Below are 22,311 nucleotides of genomic sequence, written 5' to 3'. Positions count from 1 at the left end.
CTTCATATTCTGCAATATTGTACAAAAATCTTGCAACCCGGGTTTTTAACATGTGTTTTAAAAAGCTGGTTTCAACTATTTTATAGTTAACTAATATTGATTTTAATGCATGTCAATATACCAAGTGTGTGTGTGTGTGTGTGTGTGTGTGTATGAGGCAGCAAGGTTGGGTTTAGATGGGGGGGGGGGGGGGGGTCCTTTGGCTTGTATTGTGTATGGGGGCCCTGAATTTGGTGTTACCCCCCTGCACTATCTCAAATAATCCAATACAAAAACTTCTCTCTTACAAAGATAACTTTCTGTTTTAGTGACACAGAACTAAGCCAAATATAATCAATATGGCTTTCAATCATTTCTGTATTTTAAACCAAGCACTTGTTTGCCTATTTGTTAGAGCGTCACACCAAAACTGTTTTTGTTCTCTCCGCAAACAGACCCTCACTAGCCAGATAAGTATTCATTCAAAAATAAGTTCAATATTGTGGTTATAGTTTGCTTTGGTGTAAAACTGCACTACCTCATACTGCGTGAGGTCCATAATATGTTTTAATCTGTTGCCAAATGATATAACAGAAACAAAGAGGAATAAAAAACACCTCTCCTTATGACGCAGTGCAGTTCTACACTGCAGTAATACGCATTGTTAAAATGATTGCCTTAATTAAATGGGCCTTACTTTGCTCCAAACGCAACACAAAATCAGTAAATTCACTTTTGGGCTTCTGATGGACAATGATGGCTATTATCTTCCAACCGTGTTGAAATATTTGTGCCCCTGATGTCAGCAAAGAAAAAAAAACAGTTGAAAAGGTTGTGTGTCAGAAGATGGACAAGATGTCTTCCAAACAGACAGCGCACACTCGCACGCGCACGCACACATGCACGCACACCTACACGCACACACATTATCCTCTCTTCATATCAGACCTGACAGAATAAGACAACATCTGTTCCCTCAGCGGGATACAATTCTACGCCTGAAAAGCTTCACCTGTGGGTTTGCCATTTAGACACTCAACCATTATTGCTACCTAAATATAAAGCCTATCTATATGTGCATCCAGTGGATACAAATTGGTTCACTTCATTTATTCTCCTCAACTAATGAAAACAACATAATTTCACTCAATTGGGAAAATTAAAATAGAATGTTGCAGTTGTTCATTTAAACTCAACTTGTAGTTTTACGAATTCTGTTGTAAAATTTAACTTAAAATCACACTTTATTTCACTTCTTTTCTGTTAGACATCGGTTAATCAACACTAGTTTTTATAAACAAATAAAGGGTTCTGAGAGTGTTTTTGCATATTCAGGAGAAACCTTTTACTTGAGTTTTTTATTGTAAATGTCCATTTAATATCAAACTTGGTGAGCTTGTAAACACGCACATTTACTGATGTAAATTGCACCGAATGTAAATAATTTATAGGATGTAATACTTCACAATCCAATAGGTTTTTTTATGTTGTTTCTTTGCGTTCTGACAAGTTACACCAACAGACAACTATGTTCTTTGTTTGTTATAATCTGCACACCCACCCAGCTGTGAAAATGCCACAGAACAGAATTTGCTCGCCCCTGTCCCTCGTGTGTGCGCAATACCCTATACAGTAGAACACACCTTGTCCTCTGAAAGCCTGATCTACCAAGATCTAAATAACATGTGTTAAATAGCGTGTGCAAAATATAATTGTGGAGGGGGGCGTGGCCTACGGGCCTGCCGCGGAGCGGGGTGTGCAAGGACCGGCCTCGAAGACAGCGGCAGGTGAGTAGATTGCCCGGCTGGGCCTTGTTATCTAATCACCTGTCGCCTTTATTAGCAGCAGCCGGAACGAGACAAGTTGTTGGAGTTGGGAGTTGGAGCCAGGGAGAGACACGCACGTAGAGACAAAAATACATTGCTGGAAAGCAAGCCACTCACGGGTGTTTATGCCAAATAAAAAGACTATTCAAACTGTCTACCGGGCTCACGAATATCTGTCGGCCAGGAGAACCCACGACAAGAGGGAAACCTCCACAATATGGGCGCATTGTGAGTGATCTACTAAGATTGCGTGTAAAATTGATAACAAGTGCAAAAGTGGTGCAGATTGCCTTTTTTAAATGAGGGATGTGCGTGTACACCGGCTGCCACAATAGAGACACTCATTTCTCTCCACATTTGTTGCATCACATGGTCCAACAAGTGGCGTTTCGTCATGTTGACATGCAGCAACATGTGGGCGGTATAGCTCGGTTGGTAGAGTGGCTGTGCCAGCAACTTGAGGGTTCCAGGTTCGATCCTAGTCACTGCCGTTGTGTCTTTGGGCAAGACACTTTACCCACCTGCTCCCTGTGCCACCCACACTGGTTTAAATGTAACTTAGATATTGGGTTTCACTGTGTAAAAGCGCTTTGAGTCACTAGAGAAAAGTGCTGTATAAATATAATTCTCTTCACTTCACTTCACAAGGAAATATAATATGTATCAACGTTTCTAGGCGGCAGCTCGGTGGAAGAGGGGTTAGTGCGTCTGCCTCACAATACGAAGGTCCTGAGTAGTCTTGGGTTCAATCAACCAGGCTTGGGATCTTTCTGTGTGGAGTTTGCATGTTCTCCCCGTGGCTGCGTGGGTTCCCTCCGGGTACTCCGGCTTCCTCCCACCTCCAAAGACATGCACCTGGGGATAGGTTGATTGGCAACACTAAATTGGCCCTAGTGTGTGAATGTGAGTCTGAATGTTGTCTGTCTATCTGTGTTGGCCCTGCGATGAGATGGCGACTTGTCCAGGGTGTACCCCGCCTTCCGCCCGATTGTAGCTGAGATAGGCTCCAGCACCCCGCGACCCCAAAGGGAATAAGCGGTAGAAAATGGATGGATGGAACTTTTCTAGGCGATATAGAAGCAGGGTTTCCCCTTAATGTAATTGAATGTGGCGCGCCGCCACGGCATTTTCATTACTGCCACACCTTGAAAGTAATGTTTTTTTTTACTTGAAAACAAATTAATATATTATAATTTATTGAAGAAATCACACAAAGTCTGATGTTAGTTTTAACAATCTTATGATAACAAACACCACAATTCCAACAGGTTTTACCTCCCGTGCAAACACTTTCGTCTCGTGAGTCCACGGTTCCCCGGACACACAACAACACTTCCTCATTCTCCACCACTCACCTTTCAGGCACGGACGGTTTGTTTGCAAATGTGAGAAAAACTGACATCAAATCCAAACCGGACGAACATAAAACATTAACATTACTGGTCGTCACAGTATGAATTGATACATATAGCCTATTATTGGCGCCCTATTGACAAGTGATGTACCAAAAACTGGACCACCATAAAAAGACTTTGATCATCCAAAATCGTGCTCCCGAAACCAGATGCAAATAAAACGCACACCATGGTGACTGTCTGGAGCGTTGTCAGCATGTCTGTGACTTGGATGTAATTTTCATATATATTGCAGATATAACCGCGGACAGCCATCTACACAATGTGCAAATATTAAGAGGACAGTGGCGGCATTTAAGAAGAAAAAGTCCAACTTGAGCAACAGCGCGAAGCAAGTGTGACGTCAAGCTTGCTGCAGCCCTCTTTTTTCGTCAGTGACATCGAGGGACAGAAGTTAAAGGGGAACATTATCACCAGACATATGTAAGCATCAATATATACCTTGATGTTGCAGAAAAAAGACCATATATTTTTTTAACCGATTTCCAAACTCTAAATGGGTGAATTTTGGCGAATTAAACGCCTTTCTAATATTCGCTCTCGGAGCGATGACGTCACAACGTGACGTCACATCGGGAAGCAATCCGCCATTTTCTCAAACACCGAGTCAAATCAGCTCTGTTATTTTCCGTTTTTTTCGACTGTTTTCCGTACCTTGGAGACATCATGCCTCGTCGGTGTGTTGTCGGAGGGTGTAACAACACAAACAGGGACGGATTCAAGTTGCACCAGTGGCCCAAAGATGCGAAAGTGGCAAGAAATTGGACGTTTGTTCCGCACACTTTACCGACGAAAGCTATGCTACGACAGAGATGACAAAAATGTGTGGATATCCTGCGACACTCAAAGCAGATGCATTTCCAACGATAAAGTCAAAGAAATCTGCCGCCAGACCCCCATTGAATCTGCCGGAGTGTGTGAGCAATTCAGGGACAAAGTACCTCGGTAGCACGGCAAGCAATAGCGGCAGTTTGTTCCCGCAGACGAGGGAGCTAAACCCCCCGGGATGTCTTGGCTCACACCGTCCCGAAGATGATCAAGAGAAGAATATCGATCCTAGCTTCCCTGGCCTGCTGACATGAGGGTATGTCTACAGAATATATTAATTGATGAAAATTGGGCTGTCTGCACTCTCAAAGTGCATGTTGTTGCCAAATGTATTTCATATGCTGTAAACCTAGTTCATAGTTGTTAGTTTCCTTTAATGCCAAACAAACACATACCAATCGTTGGTTAGAAGGCGATCGCCGAATTCGTCCTCGCTTTGTCCCGTGTCGCTGGCTGTTGTGTCGTTTTCGTCGGTTTCGCTTGCATACGGTTCAAACCGATATGGCTCAATAGCTTCAGTTTCTTCTTCAATTTCGTTTTCGCTACCTGCCTCCACACTACAACCATCCGTTTCAATACATGCGTAATCTGTTGAATCGCTTAAGCCGCTGAAATCCGAGTCTGAATCCGAACTAATGTCGCTATAGCTTGCTGTTCTTTCCGCCATGTTTGTTTGTGTTGGCTTCACTATGTGACGTCACAGGAAAATGGACGGGTGTTTATAACGATGGTTAAAATCAGGCACTTTGAAGCTTTTTTTAGGGATATTGCGTGATGGGCAACATTTTTTTAAAAACTTCGAAAAATATAATAAGCCACTGTGAACTGATTTTTAGTGGTTTTAACCATTCCGAAATTGTGATAATGTTCCCCTTTAAGATTCTCTAAACACAAGTACATTTTACAATACCACCAGAAAAAGATGCTAGATTAGTTACTAGTTGTTTTTAATTTAAAAAAAAAAGGTCAATAAAAGAATGTAAACACTTGAAAAAGTCTCAACAAAGTACATTGTACAAAAAGCAGCAACAATGAAAAATATGGCAAAACGATTAAAAAAAATGTTAATACTAATTAATAGTAATATTTGTTTTAAATGTATGTATACATTGGTTAGCCTTTTTAAAGAAAATCATATCACAGCAAATTATGTAAATCACTCGATGATGTCATGGCGACCACGCCCATAACATATTTTAGTTTTTTAGCCATGTTGTGCTTGAACATGGTTAATATAGACCAGAAATATGTAGAATATGCTTCAGAAATAAAACAAAGAAAATCAGTGCTAGTGGCAAGGGGCGACTGTATTGTATTGAACAGACTAAAGCTCTACCATAGCAAAAGTCTGTGTGGATCTAACTGAACTTTCCAGCTGATGTTGTTCTGATCACAAACCACTCAGGACTGACAGCACCTCTGCTGGTTTCAGTCAAGAGTTCCCTCCATTGTGTCTATGTACGTTCTCGTTCATCCAGGTCGTTGTATTTTCAGGGCTTTCAATCGATCACAACCAGACTGTTCGGTTTCTCTTAGAAGTAATTTTGCCTCTCATCACAGTAGGCTTCAGACCTAGTCTTAAGACTTTGATTTGTCAGATCTAGTCAAGAGCTGACTAATTTAAGTCTAAGACTAGCTTTGACCAATCTAAGTCTATGAGCACGAACTGATGAAGCGTACTTGGATGAAAGACGAAACGTATTCTAGGACAAACTGAAACGTCCAGTTGCGATCGATTGAACGCCCTCAGAATTCCTTCCAATTTGCCTAAATTGCTTCAAAACACACTGGAATAGGTTGTATTCACTTGACGTTATGTGCGGCTTATTAAATATGTGGGACTCAAAGAGGTGGGCCAGTGAGCGTCTGTTGTCATAGTGGTCTGGGCGGCATTTTGCATTTCTTGAAGAAAAATGCCATATACTTGCATTGTTTTAGGCTGTTGGAACCGTTCAAATTGCGAAAAGGATCTAAGCTGTTTCAGAGTTCCTCAAGAGGTAATCAAGAAGGGCGAAAGATGTCAAGATTTTACAAAAGAAGACGACAATGGGAGCAGCGTCGAAGAACGCACAAGCTTGCAGTGATAACTTTGTTAAAGATTTGTTTTATACACTTTTGACGTTTAGAATTTAAGTAATATCTTGATAATATTTGTATTTTATTTTGTTTCAGAGTTCTTAAAAGGCATGTTCCCTACGAGTGTTGCCTAAAGCACCAACTCGACGAGTCAAAAATAAAAGAAAACAAATGTGAGCAAAACCTAAAATAGTTAAGTTTCACCAAAGGCAGCAATCCTAAATGAAGCTTTCAGCACATACACAAATTAATCGCATTGTTCATAGTTAACTCAGAATTAATCATGATTAATCGCAGATATACATATACTTTTTCATCATTAATAAGTGTACCCTAGACAAATAATTTTAAAGTTTTAACACCATGAACGAACAAATTAATTTGCTATAAATAAATGTTTTAAACATTATACTTTTTTAAACAGCTCGACACAAAAAGAACAAACATGATTTAATGACAATAAAAAAAAATCCCTACTGTGTGTTGGTGTCTTGCCAGATTTTGTATTTTGTAGAAATACAAAATGTATATTCCTGCTTTAGGAGCACTTGCATTCAGAGGAGGTGCTACACTTCCATGTTTAGATAACAGTTTCACGGATAAAAATAACACAAAATGTTGATTGTTATGATCATACTTTCATTGTCAAAGATGTTTTTGTTATATCCACCCATCCAATTTCTACCGCTCGTCCCTTTTGGGGTCACAAGGGACTGTAGCCTATCCCAGCTGTAATCTGTGATATTTGTACCTGAAATTATTCTGATATTATGTACATTACATGTTGTCCAAGTTAATGGTCTTCATGTTGCTGCATGGCAATGTTTTAACCTTATTTTTTAATGTTTTAATCTATTAAGCCTGCTAATCATTTTGTAATTGAGGACTCAACCAGAACATGTTATAAAAGAATTTACATAATATTTCAGCCAGCCACAATTTTTTTTTCAAAAGTATTAAACTAAAAATGAAAGTGAAGCAAAAACTTTACATTACCATCACAAAGTACTGTACGAGGAACCAAGCGGATTACGATAACTATTGATAGTTAAAATGCAAAGCTAATATATTTCCATACAGTAGGCGTTTTACCTGGAGCAGACGCAGAGGATGATGATATCGCTGTTATCGTCACCAAACGTCATTTCACAATTTAACGCCATTTCTTCCCCCGTGTTGTTGGCTGCAGCCGAGTCGCTAAAGGAGCCAAATGCAGGAGTTGCAGTCGTACATCTAACTTGGCTGCACTCTTCAGCCATGAGAAAAATCCTGTGTTTAACCAGGTGCTTCCTCAGATTGGAAGTATTTTCCGCCACTTGCCTTGATTTTTACGTCACAAATACTGCAGCGAGCATAATCTGCATCGGCATCGCACTTGAAAAAGACGAGCCACACTTTAGAGCATTTTCTATTTGGCATGGTTGGGTTTTTGCCATGAAACCTTGATGGGTTGCAAGATTACTAAGAGCATGCCCGCTTCGAAATCTCCTGTTTTCCTCTCAAGTGCTAGCAAGTACTCGCCACTCACAAGTGCTAATTCAGACTGACGTGACGTCACGTGCAACCCAAGCACCGAAACATGGCACCGCTGTATCTTACGTAAATCCGTGCCTGGTAGTACCGGCTGGTTTCGGTCGGTGCCAAAAAAGTACAGGATCCGGTGCCCACCCCTAGTAACCAAACAGGATCGTAATGTAAAACATTTTTATTTTGTAAATGCAATTAAACCGGATGTATAGCGTAGTGCTTTTATTTTGAAGCCGGAAAAGTATATGATTGGTTTGAGAAAGTGTCTTCACATGTTTTGACGTTGGATCGACTGCTTGCAATAGTCTCCTTTCGACTTCCTGCCGACCATCTTTAATTTCTGTTGAACTTTCATGTCATCTTACTTACTAAATCAGTCACAGTAATAATGTAAATGTTATGCTATCACTGCACCTTAATCGCAATCTGAACACGGAAGTTAAGCACTACCCACCTGAACTAGGCACGCAGCAGGCGTTTGCTGCAGGGACGTCACCTCTTCTCACAGCGAGAAAGAGTCCTTTCTTGTCGGGAGAACAACTTGCCATGGCTTTGAACCTGATATTTCCATAAGGTAACCTTTCCTTTGTCCAATTCTGCTCGCTTGAGGCTCATGAATAACAAGTGAACTACAGCCAAGTTCCCCCTGCTACAGCACTACCCGAGGGTCAAAATGGACACCTGTACTTTAATCGGCCATTAAAAAAATGTGTGCCGTTATTGAAATTTATAGGTAACGCGTTATTATTGTGTTAACTTTGACAGCCCTAATAGTTATATTTTGATAAAGCTGAGGAAAAACACTCTACTTGTAAACGGCAGGTACAGCAACAACTGTAAGACAATTTGTGTTTACAAGGCAGTAAACGCAAAGTTTAATCATGAAATGCAACCTTAACTGAGCAAAAACAATGCATGATTTAACCAGGAGAGTCCTGATACCAATTTCCTTTACTCAGCCACACATAAAGAACTTGTAGACCTCTGTGCTTTTCCAAGTTTTCATTTGTTTTGTCGTGTAGAATAATGTCTGAAGCACCAGATAGTTCGATATGTCTGGGAACGCGACCAATGGACAATACATTGACATCACTCGACAAATCTTTTTTTTTTTTTTTTATAACGTATAGGTATCTATTTCATTGCATAGTTTGATTGTTTGCTCGTATCTGCTTTTAGTGGCAAGATCTAGGCCCCTTGCGTACTCAAATAGTCATGTGTCTGAATACAACCTAGAACAGGGGTCGGCAACCCGCGGCTCCGGAGCCGCATGCGGCTCTTTGATCACTCTGATGCGGCTCAGCTGCATACTTGCCGACCCCCCCAATTTTCCCGGGAGACGTCCGGATTTCAGTGCCTCTCGCAGAAAACTCCCAGGATTAATATTCTCCGATTTTCACCCTTACAATAATAATAAGGGCGTGCCATGAGGGTAAAGCATTTAGCTCCCTCTACAATTTGTATAAACAGCGTGCCAGCCCAGCCCCTTGTTATATGCATCTTCTGCTTGCACACGTAAGTGACAGCAAGGCATACTTGGTCAACAGCCACACAGGTTACACTGACGGATGCCATATAAAACAACTTTAACACTCTTACTAATAATGCGCCACACTTTGAACCAAATCCAAACAAGAATGACAAACACATTTCGGGAGAACATCTGCACCTTAATCAAATCAAATCAACTTTATTTATACACAACATAAACACAACAGAACAAATACCCAGAATCCCATGCAGCCCTGACTCTTCCGGGCTACATTATACACCCCTGCTACCACCAAACCCCGCCCCCACCCCAACCCTGCTCCCTCACACATCAATCCCCCCCTCTCTGTGCGTCGGTTGAGGTGGGCGGGGTTTGGTAGCGGAGGTGTATAATGTAGCCCGGAAGAGTTAGGGCTGCATGGGATACTGGGTATTTGTTCTGTTGTGTTTATGTTGTGTTATGGTGCAGATGTTCTCCCGAAATGTGTTTGTCATTCTTGTTTGGTGTGGGTTCACAGTGTGGCGCATTATTAGTAAGAGTGTTAAAGTTTTTTATACCGCCACCATCAGCGTAACCTGTGTGGTTGTTGACCAAGTATGCTTTGCTGTCATTTACGTGAGCAAGCAGAAGCCCCATACAACGTGTGGCTGGTCCAGCACACTAGTTGTAGTAGGCACTAAATGCTGTACCATCACGGCACGTTCGAGAGAACAGTTGCCTTGAAATTCGTAGTCTGCCGGAAAAATCGGGAGGGTTGGCAAGTATGACGCTGTCAAGCGCCATTCACATGAAACCTGCGGGCCGCACTAACATTCAATTTTCATATAAGGTGTGGGCCGCGTGTCTGAGACCCTTGGTTTATACATAGCACAAAGCAAAAAAAACAACTTTGTATGCAGTGTTATTTCATTTTAAATTTCAAAAGATTTTTGTGGCTCCCATTGTTTTCTTTAATTTGTGTAACTAAGGGTTAGTGCGTCTGCCTCACAATACGAAGGTCCTGAGTAGTCGTGAGTTCAATCCCGGCCTCGGGATCTTTCTGTGTGGAGTTTGCATGTTCTCCCCGTGACTGCGTGGGTTCCCTCCGGGTACTCCGGCTTCCTCCCACCTCCAAAGACATGCACCTGGGGATAGGTTGATTGGCAACACTAAATTGGCCCTAGTGTGTGAATGTGAGTGTGAATGTTGTCTGTCTATCTGTGTTGGCCCTGTGATGAGGTAGCGACTTGTCCGGGGTGTACCCCGCCTTCCGCCTGATTGTAGCTGAGATAGGCTCCAGCGCCCCCCGCGACCCCGAAGGGAATAAGCGGTAGAAAATGGATGGTTGGATGGATGGTCAAAATGGCTCTTTGACTGGTAAAGGTTGCCGACCCCTGACCTAGAAGGACATACAGTATATGCCATATATTCTCTTTTCTGATTTTCTAAGAAACATACCCGCATTCCACCCCAGTTTATGTATTATACCTGACAGTACTGCATTTCTAAGGTCATTGTATTTCTACACAACACTTGGTATTTCCCTTTATCACCTGTCTAGGCAGTGATTATCTTGATGTGTCTTCTAGAAAAAAGGTCTAGTGTTGAGCATAATCCTACCATAAGCTGAAAATCTGTCTGAGATGTGCATGCAGCAAGATTGACCCTGTCCTTGGATCAGTGCAGAGATAACTGTGCTTGAAAGATTATACTCCTTCTAAAAATCTAATTTCCTTTCGAGGAAAACAGGTTACAGTAAAATGCTCAAAATTCGGCTGACTAATGTGCTATTCTACTTCTTGCACGTCTGACATTATCAAGAGCCTGAGAGGTTCCACACGCCACTGCCTGTTAGAGTGGAGTATTTAATGCCAGGCTATTTCCGTAGGAGCTCTAATGAGGATCTTGACATCCTTTCTTGATGGCAGTTAACCAGGAGCCACTGACCGGCAGACAAACAACTTACACACCACCTCTATCGTGTCTCTGTAATGGCAAGCATAAGAAACCAAGTCCTATCGGTTCCTGCGGCCATCTTCAAAGCCCGCGGCCACTGGATATGATCCACGGCACGTCCCTGAGAGGTCGCCGAGGGGATGAAAAGATAAGCTCTGGAGGAATTCAAAGCCTTCAAACTATGCTGCCAGCCACCCTGTCGCTATACAAGGCATCAGGTCTGCGACGAGTGCGGTTCCCCCAGCAGAAGCCAAGCTTGAACTCCCCTCGAATTTAACACCAAATGTGCCGTATGATTGTAGAGGCTGAGGCTCCGTTTTTGCTGCGATAGCGAAGAACGATGCTTCTGGTGGCGCAAAATGCTGTTACTCTGACCGTGATTATTCACAGCAGCAGTGGGAACAGCGCGCTCTCATTCTTGAGCGCACAAATATGAATCGCATTAGTTGGCATATTTCTCTGACGCTTGTTCCCTTCTGCCTCGGGGAAAACGGAGCAAGCAGGGAGTCATAGCCCCTGCCAGCAGGTGATTTTATTTTTTCTAATGAGTGCCCACATATTTGTGCACCTCCATAGTGCTATAATGGGATTCAAAGTTCCATTAGCAGGGTGTTACAGCACAGAGCAACAGGGAGGGGAGCGATAATTTCTGTTAAACACTGACACTCCTGCTATTGATCAATTCTGCTCGGCCTGGATGCTGAAGTGATGAACTGGGCTCTGTGTCCCCGCCGGTATAACTAGGGCTCTGTCGTGCTCTATGCTTCTTATTTACTGGCATCTCCAGTGCTGGAAGAGAAGCAGCATGACCAATTAATTGCCAATGCATCAACTCATTTTGTGACCTATTCAATCTTTTTTTTTTTTTTAAACCGCCGTAACCTTTTTTCTTGCATTTTGCACATAGCGCTGAGGACATGGTTCGATACGGTGATCTACAGTGTACTGAGGCCATCACAAACAATGAAGGGGAGATGTGGTGCAATCTGCTGAATGTGCAGACGTTCACTCATTAAAATCATTAACAGGATTCTGTGTGGCGTTGACATTTCAAAGCATACAAATGAACAGTTGTCAGATATATAGTCGAAGACTAAAATATACATCTTGGAAAAGTTGTTAAATGAATACAGCGCACACACTAAGCACCCTTCACTATGTACACCTGCACACTCTACCGATCTGTATCACAAAGTCTCTCTTTACAAAGACAACACAGGTGGAATTTTGAGTGACACTGTCAGAGAACATTATGTTTATTATTGTGGTGTCGAAACTGCATGATACCGAGAGCTGTTTCTGATGTTTGATCATATTTTCTACTCAAAATAGGAGTAATGTCTCTCGGTATTATGCAAAATACAATGGTAAATAATACATACAATATGAATAATTATTATCTTACTGACTGTGCCAATTCGCGCTGCAACGATGTATCAATTAGAAAAAATCTTAGATGTATATTTTTTTTCTTTGATTAATCATTTAATGAGTGTAACGAATAAAAAACTTTTAAATCCAGACCACATTTAGTGCCCGGAACTTTAAATAATAGACTGCGCATGCCCATTGCAATAGAGCGCACATGAGACGTGATCTCTGTGGAGGAGCTTTTATTTAAATATTTATTAATGCACACATGTTAATAGATTCATTTCAACATTGAAGATGTAGATTTATTTAAAAAAAATAAGATTACACATTTTGAAAAAAAACTTTTATTTATATTCTATTGCTTCGATTAAACGTTTAATGAGTGTAACTAGAGGTGGGAATCTTTGGGCAGCTCACGGTTTGATTACGATTCAGGAGCTACGATTCGATGATTAAAGATCAATTATTGATGAATCTTTAAGTTATGTATATTGATGCAGTTTTACATTTATTTCCGTTTCATTAAATAAACGTTTATCACTTGCAACTTTTAAAAAGTGTATTTGTAATAAGAAACAATTCCCATAACATGAATTAAATTAATAGAAAGGTGTGTACAACTGGAACATAAGTGCTTTATAATAAGGGAGCTGGTGGGATCTCTCGGTGAGGTGGCTCGCTGCAGTTAGCCAAACTTTAGAACTGTCTGCTTGACTTTATATACAGTAAATAAATTGATTATCAATTATTGACGTTTACTAATCGATTTTATGATCGTTCATGTCCGAATTGCGATGCACCTAAAAATCGACTATTTCCCCCCACCTTTAAGTGTAACTGATATAAATATAACAAATCCGTACTGCGTTGAGTGCCAAGAACTTTAAATACGCTGACATAGTTTCCACTCGGCTGCTGCTATAGAGCACACATGAGCAATAGTGTGTGGGGGACGTGATCTGTGTGTTTTTCTAAATGTTATTTGTGCACACATGTTAAAAATGAAATTTCAATGTGGATGATGTGCATTTATTAGACAAAAAAAGAATAAAGCTTATGGCAAGCAGAAAAGTAATTTCTTTATTCCAACTATTTACCTTCAAATACACATAGAGGCTACAAACTGTGTTTTACCAGATTACTGGATTGATCGAACAAACTAATGGATAGATTACACAATTATTGGCGACAATTATTAATTAATTTGATTAAAAAAAGCTTTGATTTATATTATTTTGCTTCAATTTATATTCTGTTGCTTTGATTTATTGTTTATTGAGTTTAACTAATAAAAAAAACGTATCAAATCTAGATCGCATGGAGTGCTCGGAACTTTAAATACGCGGACATATTTTCCGCACGGCTGCTGCAATAGTTTACTTAACTATTTCACCTAAAATACACATTGAGGCAATAAAGTGTGTTTTATCCGATTACTCAATTAAACTAACAACCTAATCGATAGCTCGCTCGATTTGGGGCAGCATTGATTAATCGATTAAATAAGAAAAAAAGCTCAGGTTTATATTCTCTTGCTTCGGTTTATTTTATATCGCTTCAATTAATCCTTTAATAAGTGTAACTAATAAAAATGTATCAAATCTGGAACACAAAGTGCCCGGAACTTTAAATACGCCAACATTGTTTCTGCACGGCTGATGCTATTGTTTATTTCAACTATTTTACTTAAAATACGCATTGAGGTTATAAAGTGTTTTACCGATTACTGGATTAATCAAACAAACTAATGGATAGATTACACAATTATGGGCTACAATTATTAATCAAATAGTTTGATTAAAAAAGCTTTGATTTATATTATTTTGCTTCAATTTATATTTTTTTGCTTCGATTTATTGTTTATTGACTAATAAAAAAACGCATAAAATCTAGATCGTATGGAGTGCTCGGAACTTTAAATACGCGGACTGATTTTCCGCACAGCTGCTGCGATAGTTTATCTTAACTACTTCACCTAAATTACACATTGAGGCAATAAAGTGTGTTTTTTCTGATTACTCAATTAATTTAACAACCTAATCGATAGCTCACTTGATTTGGGGCAGCATTGATTAATCGATTAAATAAGAAAAAAGCTCAGGTTTATATTCTCTTGCTTCGATTTATATTATATCGCTTCAATTAATCCTTTAATAAGTGTAACTAAGAAAAATGTATCAAATCTGGAACGCAAAGTGCCCAGAAATTTAAATATGCGGACATTGTTTCTGCACGGCCGATGCTATTGTTTATTTCAACTATTTTACTTAAAATACGCATTGAGGTTATAAAGTGTTTTACATATTACTCGATTAATCGAACAAACTAATATTACACAAATATGGGCTACAATTATTAATTAATTAATTTGATTAAAAAAGCTTTGATTTATATTATTTTGCTTCAATTTATATTCTGTTGCTTCGATTTATTGTTTATTGACTATTAGAAAAATGCATCAAATCTAGATAGTATTGAGTGCTCGGAACTTTAAATACGCGGACTGATTTTCCGCACAGCTGCTGCGATAGTTTAACTTAACTACTTCACCTAAAATACACATTGAGGCAATAAAGTTTGTTTTATCCAATGTGCCCGGAACTTTAAATACGCAGACATTGTTTCTGCATGACCCATGCTATTGTTTATTTCAACTATTTTACTTAAAATACGCATCGAAGTTATAAAGTGTTTTAGAAGGCGCGGTTGGGAGAGTGGCTGTGCCAGCAACCTGAGGGTTCCTGGTTCAATCCCCACCTTCTACCAACTTCGTCATGTCCGTTGTGCCCTTGAGCAAGACACTTCACCCTTGCTCCTGATGGGTCGTGGTTAGGGCCCTGCATGGCAGCTCCCGCCATCAGTGTGTGAATGTGTGTGTGAATGGGTGAATGTGGAAATAGTGTCAAAGCGCTTTGAGTACCTTGAAGGTAGAAAAGTGCTATACAAGTATAACCCATTTACCATTTATAGATCACTCAAATACTAAAATAATCGATAGCTGCAGCCCCAGTGTCAATCAAAATCTCTGTTAAGTCACTGATTCAAATTGTGCAGGCGTACGTAATGTTGTTTCCACTGAGCATTTGTTGTACAGTAAACAGGCAGACAATATCAATATTTAATGTGATAACTAATCCGCTAAAGCAAATAAACACATGAAAGAGAATGGGGTTTAGTTTGGGTTGCGTTCTGCATCCAAATTGCTGGTGCTTTGGTTAAAAATTAGCAGGAAGGCTGAAATGAAAGTCAGCTCCTTCACACTTGAGAGTAAAGGATTGTTGAGCATCATCCAAGCACCAACCCAACATGGACATACAGTGGGAATAAGTAATCGTGACCCTTGAAAGGGACAAGCGGTAGAAAATGGATGGATGGTAAGATAAACAAAAGTTACGTCCATGTAAGAGACAAGTTCACTTAGGTATTTCTTGTTCTTGAAGTGCTCCTAAAATAGACAGACTTTTCTTAACAAATGGCAGCACATGAAAAAAAAACTCCTTAGTAAAACATGGAGATGTTTACTAGCACTTTAGGAAGGCAACTAAAAGACATGAAAAAAACGTCTAAACAGGATCTTACCCCAGTCGGAAGCAGGTCTCCACATCTTGTGAGAACTCAACATGTTCTTCCGTCTTGTCTTTAGTTTCCCCAGTCCGGTGTTATGAGCTCCAGCGCAGTCTGAGTGCTCTTCAATAATCTACACGCCGCAGATGTGCCGCGACTCGCCGCTTGCAGCTCCCTGGGAGCCCGCCACTAATAAGTCATGTGGTCCCCGCAGGCTCACCCGTCCGCTCCAGGCAGCCCGCCCTCCTTGTTTCCCTGCCCCTGGCATCTGTTCCGCCGCGGCGTTGGATTTGACACAGGTCTGCGGGATGAGCTTATAGCCTCCGTCGGCCCCCGTCCGAGGTGAAGGACGGCAGTGCAAAGCTGCGGAGAGGCAGCGGCGTGCAGCGCGGCTCCTACGCGGACCAACAGCACTGCCTGCCGCACTTAAAGAGACACAACACAACACACGGCGCGACGCTCGGCCGCGACACAACTCGTCTTTTTTTGGGACACGTTTGGCGCACAAAAAGAAGCCTAAAAGTGGTGTGGATAGCTTTATTTATTTTTTAAACTAAAAAAAAAAAAGTTTAGTCGAAACAGACAACACTCAAGGGAGCAGACCTCGGCCAAAGCAAACTGTAGCTTCCTTCTTTTTAGTGATGTGCGAGTCGATACTGAAATGTCGACAGCGCCGATACCAGATATTTATGCTGTAATATTGATACCCAAATACTTTGGATATTTTAGTTCCGTGTTTCTTAACCATTGTCGGGCCGCCAAAAAAATATATGGTCCATATGGGCTGCAGCAGTACTCAGTATTAATACACTTTTCCACCACTTGTGGCAGTAATGACAATATCAAACAAACAGAAGAAGTCTGGAGCTAAAGCCATAGAGAAGTTTCTAACATCCATCCATTTCCTACCGCTTGTCCCTTTTGGGGCCAGGGGGGGCTGGAGCCATACTTGTCAACCTTGAGACCTTGGGGGGGGGGGGTTAAGGGGGATGAGTATATTTATAGCTAGAATTCACTGAAATTCAAGTATTTCTTATATATATATATATATATATATATATATATATATATATATATATATGCATCCATTTTCTACCGCTTATTCCCTTTTGGGGTCGCAGGGGGCGCTGGAGCCTATCTCAGCTACAATCGGGCGGAAGGCGGGGTACACCCTGGACAAGTCGCCACCTCATCGCAGGGCCAACACAGATAGACAGACAACATTCACACACTAGGGCCAATTTAGTGTTGCCAATCAACCTATCCCCAGGTGCATGTCTTTGGAAGTGGGAGGAAGCCGGAGTACCCGGAGGGAACCCACGCAGTCACGGGGAGAACATGCAAACTCCACACAGAAAGATCCCGAGCCCGGGATTGAACCCAAGACTACTCAGGACCTTCGTATTGTGAGGCAGATGCACTAACCCCTCTTCCACCGTGCTGCCCCATATATATATATATATATATATATATATATATATATATATATATATATATATATATATATTGACCTCGGATAAGCAGAAGAAGATGGATGGATGGATGGATTTATTGAATTATATATATATATATATATATATATATATATATATATATATATATATATATATATATATATATATATAATTCAAGTATTTCTTATATATATATATATATATATATATATATATAAGAAATACTTGAATGTCAGTGTTCATTCATTTACTCATATACACACACATAAAAGTCCATCCATCCATCCATCTTCTTCTGCTTATCTGAGGTTGGGTCGCGGGGGCAGCAGCCTAAGCAGGGACGCCCAGACTTCCCTCTCCCCAACCACTTCGTCCAGCTCTTCCCGGGGGATCCCGAGGCGTTCCCAGGCGAGCCGGGAGACATAGTCTTCCCAACGTGTCCTGGGTCTTCCCCGTGGCCTCCTACCGGTCGGACGTGCACTAAACACCTCCCTAGGGAGGCGTTCGGGTGGCATCCTGACCAGATGCCCGAACCACCTCATCTGGCTCCTCTCGATGTGGAGGAGCAGCGGCTTTACTTTGAGCTCCCCTCGGATGACAGAGCTTCTCACCCTATCTCTAAGGGAGAGACCCGCCACCCGGCAGAGGAAACTCATTCCGGTCGCTTGTACCTGTGATCTTGTCCTTTCGGTCATAACCCAAAGCTCATGACCATAGGTGAGGATGGGAATGTAGATCGACCGGTAAATTGAGAGTTTTGCCTTCCGGCTCAGCTCCTTCTTCACCACAACGGATCGATACAGTGTCCGCATTACTGAAAACACACACATAAAAGTCTGATCTACAAAATGTGCAGGCAGCATACCCCTTCCCCTTCGAGCTGTCCTGGATGAACTGAAATTATTTTTTCCAATCATTTTGGAACTTGCAAGCGTACATCTTCTTACTCGTCGTCGCCATGTCTCTTCTTCGTTCTTCTGCTTCGTCTCTGTAATGTTTTTGGACATTACTACTTGCCGTAGTTTTGAAGCAATGCATGATGGGAATCCGGATGTTGTGTGTCAGTGTATTAATGTGCCGGCTGGAATAAACACACGCTGAGAAATAGCTTCGTCGCCTGCCTACTTTATGGGTTATATATAAACCTATGGATAACGGAGACATATATAATAGTCTCCTTTTCAGGTGAGAGAGGACGCTAAAGGCAGTGCCTTAAAGGCACGCCCCCAATATTGTTGTCCGAGTGGAAATCGGGAGAAATTCGGGAGAATGGTTGCCCCGGGAGATTTTCGGGAGGGGCACTGAAATTCGGAAGTCTCCCGGGAAAATCGGGAGGGTTGGCAGGTATGGCTGGAGCAGTGACGTGCGTCAGAGGAGTGAATTGATGAACGTGGACCCCGACTTAAACAAGTTAAAAAACGTATTCGGGTGTTACCATTTAGTGGTCAATTGTACGGAATATGTACTGTACTGTGCAATCTACTAATAAAAGTTTCAATCAATCAACTTCAGGCAAGTGAGGCAGTGCCTCACCTTGCCACCAGGGGGGTAAAAGGCTTCACCATGAGATGTTCCAAAACTACAGAACCCCTAAAGGGACATGGATGTTTTGCGAGATCTCGCAATACTTTTATTATTATTTTTTATTTATTTATTTTATAAACCATTTATTTATAAACTGCAACATTTACAAACAATCGAAAAATAATAATAATCAAAATAAGTACAAAAAAAGTACAAAAACAGTACAAATCAGCGCCAGGGGGTTGTTTTGATTGATTGATAGAAACTTTTATTAGTAGATTGCACAGTACAGTACATATTCCGTACAATTGACCACTAAATGGTAACACCCGAATAAGTTTTCAACTTGTTTAAGTCGAGGTCCACGTTAATCAATTCATGGTAAACTCAATAAAGTAACTAAAATAAAATGCAAAATATATACAGTATATATATATATATATATATATATATATATATATATATATATATATATATATATATATATATATATATATATATATAGCCATAGGCTCACACAAGTTCAGTAAATAATGAAAATTTGGAACACAGCATCATAGTTTTCACAGCGTTTTGGTTGTTAGAGGTCGAGAGTGTTTTAACGTAGAGTTCTAATTCTTTTTTAAAGGCACAAAAAACAGGTCGGGTATTGAGAAACTTACATTTATGAATATGAAACTTAGCCAATAGTATAATGAGGTTGCAACACGATCTCGCAATACTTTTTGCAAGATCTCGCAAAAGGTTTTTTCCGATGTCCCGAGGTTTCTCATTGTAATCCCATTGGGTTGAGTTTTTTCTTGCCCTGATGTGGGATCTGAGCCGATGATGTCGTTGTGGCTTGTGCAGCCCTTTGAGACACTCGTGATTTAGGACTATATAAGTAAACATTGATTGATTGATTGATTGATTGATTGATGTCAGTGAACCGGAAGTAAAACAGACACAGTGATGGTGAACCGGAAGTGAAACAGACAGAGCGATGGAGGAGCATGCGGGAGCCTACCAATCATCTGTGCTCTGTGGGGGACCATAATACGATTTGATGTCTTTATATGTTAGGCCAATACTAAAATAGAAATCAATAAACTTATGGTCCGTATGTGCTGCAGTAGTACTCAGTTGTAATACACTTTTTCACCACTTGTGGCAGTAATGACATTATCAAACAAACTGAAGAAGTCTGGAGCTAGGTTCTTTCTTCTTCTTCTTCTTCTTCTTTTGTTTAATGGCGGTTAGCAAGCAACCTTCTGGTGTGCATTACCACCACCTTCTGAAATGGAGTGTGGACTGATATTCTAATATCTATTCTAATATTCTTTTATTTAACCCAGTCTTTTCTAAATATGTATATAATGCTCTGTAACCTATGTGTTCTGAGTGCAATCCTAAAATATCTTCCACTGCTAACCTAATCTTCTCTTTCGCTAACTTATTTCCCAGTATGTCCCTTTCTCCATTGTAATTCCTACAATGTATTAAAACATGTCCTACACTTTCTATCTGATGACAACAGTCCCACAGCCCTGTATCATGTTTCCCTATCAATTTCAATGAACTATTTAGATATGTATGTCCTAATCTCATTCTAGTAATAATATCTTCTTCCTTCCTATTTCTATTGCCTCCTCTCATTACACCTACTCTCCTCTGGACTTTGTAATACTCCCTACCTTTTCTTTCCTTATTCCAATTATCTTGTCACTTTTTTTTGTGTTCTATCTTAATTATGTTCTTCACTTCTTCTTTACTGTGGTTAATCTCCATATTTACTTCTGTTGTACGTACCTATCTGATAATTCATTCCCCACAATTCCTACATGAGCAGGTACCCAGAGAAATGTTACCACACCTCCCGCTTTATTTATTCTGTAGATTGCCGGAACTATTTCATATACTAAATCTTGTCTTGTTTCTGATTCTATGTTTTTTATGCTAATCGGTGCAATGCTGGAGTCCAAGCACACGACTGCTTTTCTTGCTTTATTTTCCTCTATCCAATTAACTGCCATATGAATTGCGACCAATTCCCCATAGAGAGATTTCTTCCATCCATGCATTTTCTACCGCTTGTCCCTTTCGGGGCCGGGGGGGCTGGAGCCTATCCCAACTGCACTAAGGGGGAAAGCAGGGTACACCCTGTATAAATCGCTACCTCATCGCACAACCATTCACACTCACACACTAGGGTCAATTTAATGTTGCCAATCAGCCTAACCCCAGGTGCATGTCTGTGGAAGCGCAAAAATTATGACTAAAGTGGTGAAGCTGTATTTTCATTTGCAATTTAATTTAATTGACTGTTTATTTAGGAAACATACATGGTTTATTATTATTAGTATTATTGCTATTATTACTATTGTTATAAATTATTTAGTTTGAATGTATTTATTTTAGCACTGCTTAATCATATGTAAATGTATTTTTTCATCAGTTTTCATTAGTCCTTTGTTTCCCTTTCTTTTGCAATCTATTTCATTAGTATTCATTTTTGTAATTAGCCTGATCTAAGCCTTGATAATAATCTTTGTGATTAACACATGGTTTAAAAATAATCTAGTATACAAGGTTTATCCTGTTAAACTGTAAGAAAGTTAGATACAATTATTGAATGTGATTAAAATCAAGATTAAGATTACTAATCCAGCGTTAATATTTAAATGTGACCAGGTCCCTCTGTAGTGGAAAAGTTAGGCTCCTAGGTCAAAAAGATTAAGAACCCTTGCTTTAGTTAGTTGAGATAATGTACAGTATATCCTTAACAAGAACATATTGTAAAAAGTAACATCATTTGTGACTAAGGCAATGTTTCAATGTCTTCCACAGACATTGAAACAACATGGAAACTTGTTGAATTAGGTCCTGATGTTGAGCAACTCAAACATAAAGTTGAAACAACATGTTTTCTGACAATGTTTAATCAATGTTGGGTTGTGATCTTGGTTTGACCATTGAATTGTGTTCATATCTCAACCAATATTCTACAACAAAATCACAAATAGAACGTCAAAAAAGGCTTTTGACTACGTTTATTTAATGTCAGGTTCCGACGTTAATTTGATCATTGAATTTTGGTAATTTTTCAGCCAACAATGTTGATCCAACGTTGGACATCAACGTTGTCCCAATTTACAAATACAACTATTTTGCAACGTTGTTTCCAAGTCATGACACTCTAAGGGACATGTATGTATAATCAACGTTGTATCAATGTTTTGTGTCAGCGGGTATTTACATGTTCAGTGTTTTCACGTTAACACATTCATGTAACTGGATTGTAAATTAGTTTGTATGTTAATAGTAGTTCTTAATAATAC

General features: G+C 40.2%; 1 protein-coding gene across 1 annotated transcript in view; it reads right to left on the bottom strand.

The window, feature by feature from the left end:
* wscd2 (WSC domain containing 2) overlaps positions 1–16,305 on the bottom strand; it is a 217,228-nt gene extending 200,923 nt beyond the window's left edge. The window contains exon 1 of the mRNA XM_061986359.1: positions 16,032–16,305. The gene's annotated coding sequence lies outside the window, so the exon portion shown is untranslated. The remainder of the gene's footprint in view (positions 1–16,031) is intronic.
* Positions 16,306–22,311: the final 6,006 nt, after the last annotated feature.

This window comes from Nerophis lumbriciformis, linkage group LG12 (genome assembly GCF_033978685.3).
Source record: "Nerophis lumbriciformis linkage group LG12, RoL_Nlum_v2.1, whole genome shotgun sequence".
Taxonomy (NCBI): Eukaryota; Metazoa; Chordata; class Actinopteri; order Syngnathiformes; family Syngnathidae; genus Nerophis; species Nerophis lumbriciformis.
Note: the sequence above shows the minus strand (reverse complement) of the source record. Positions and strands in the feature narration are given on the sequence as shown.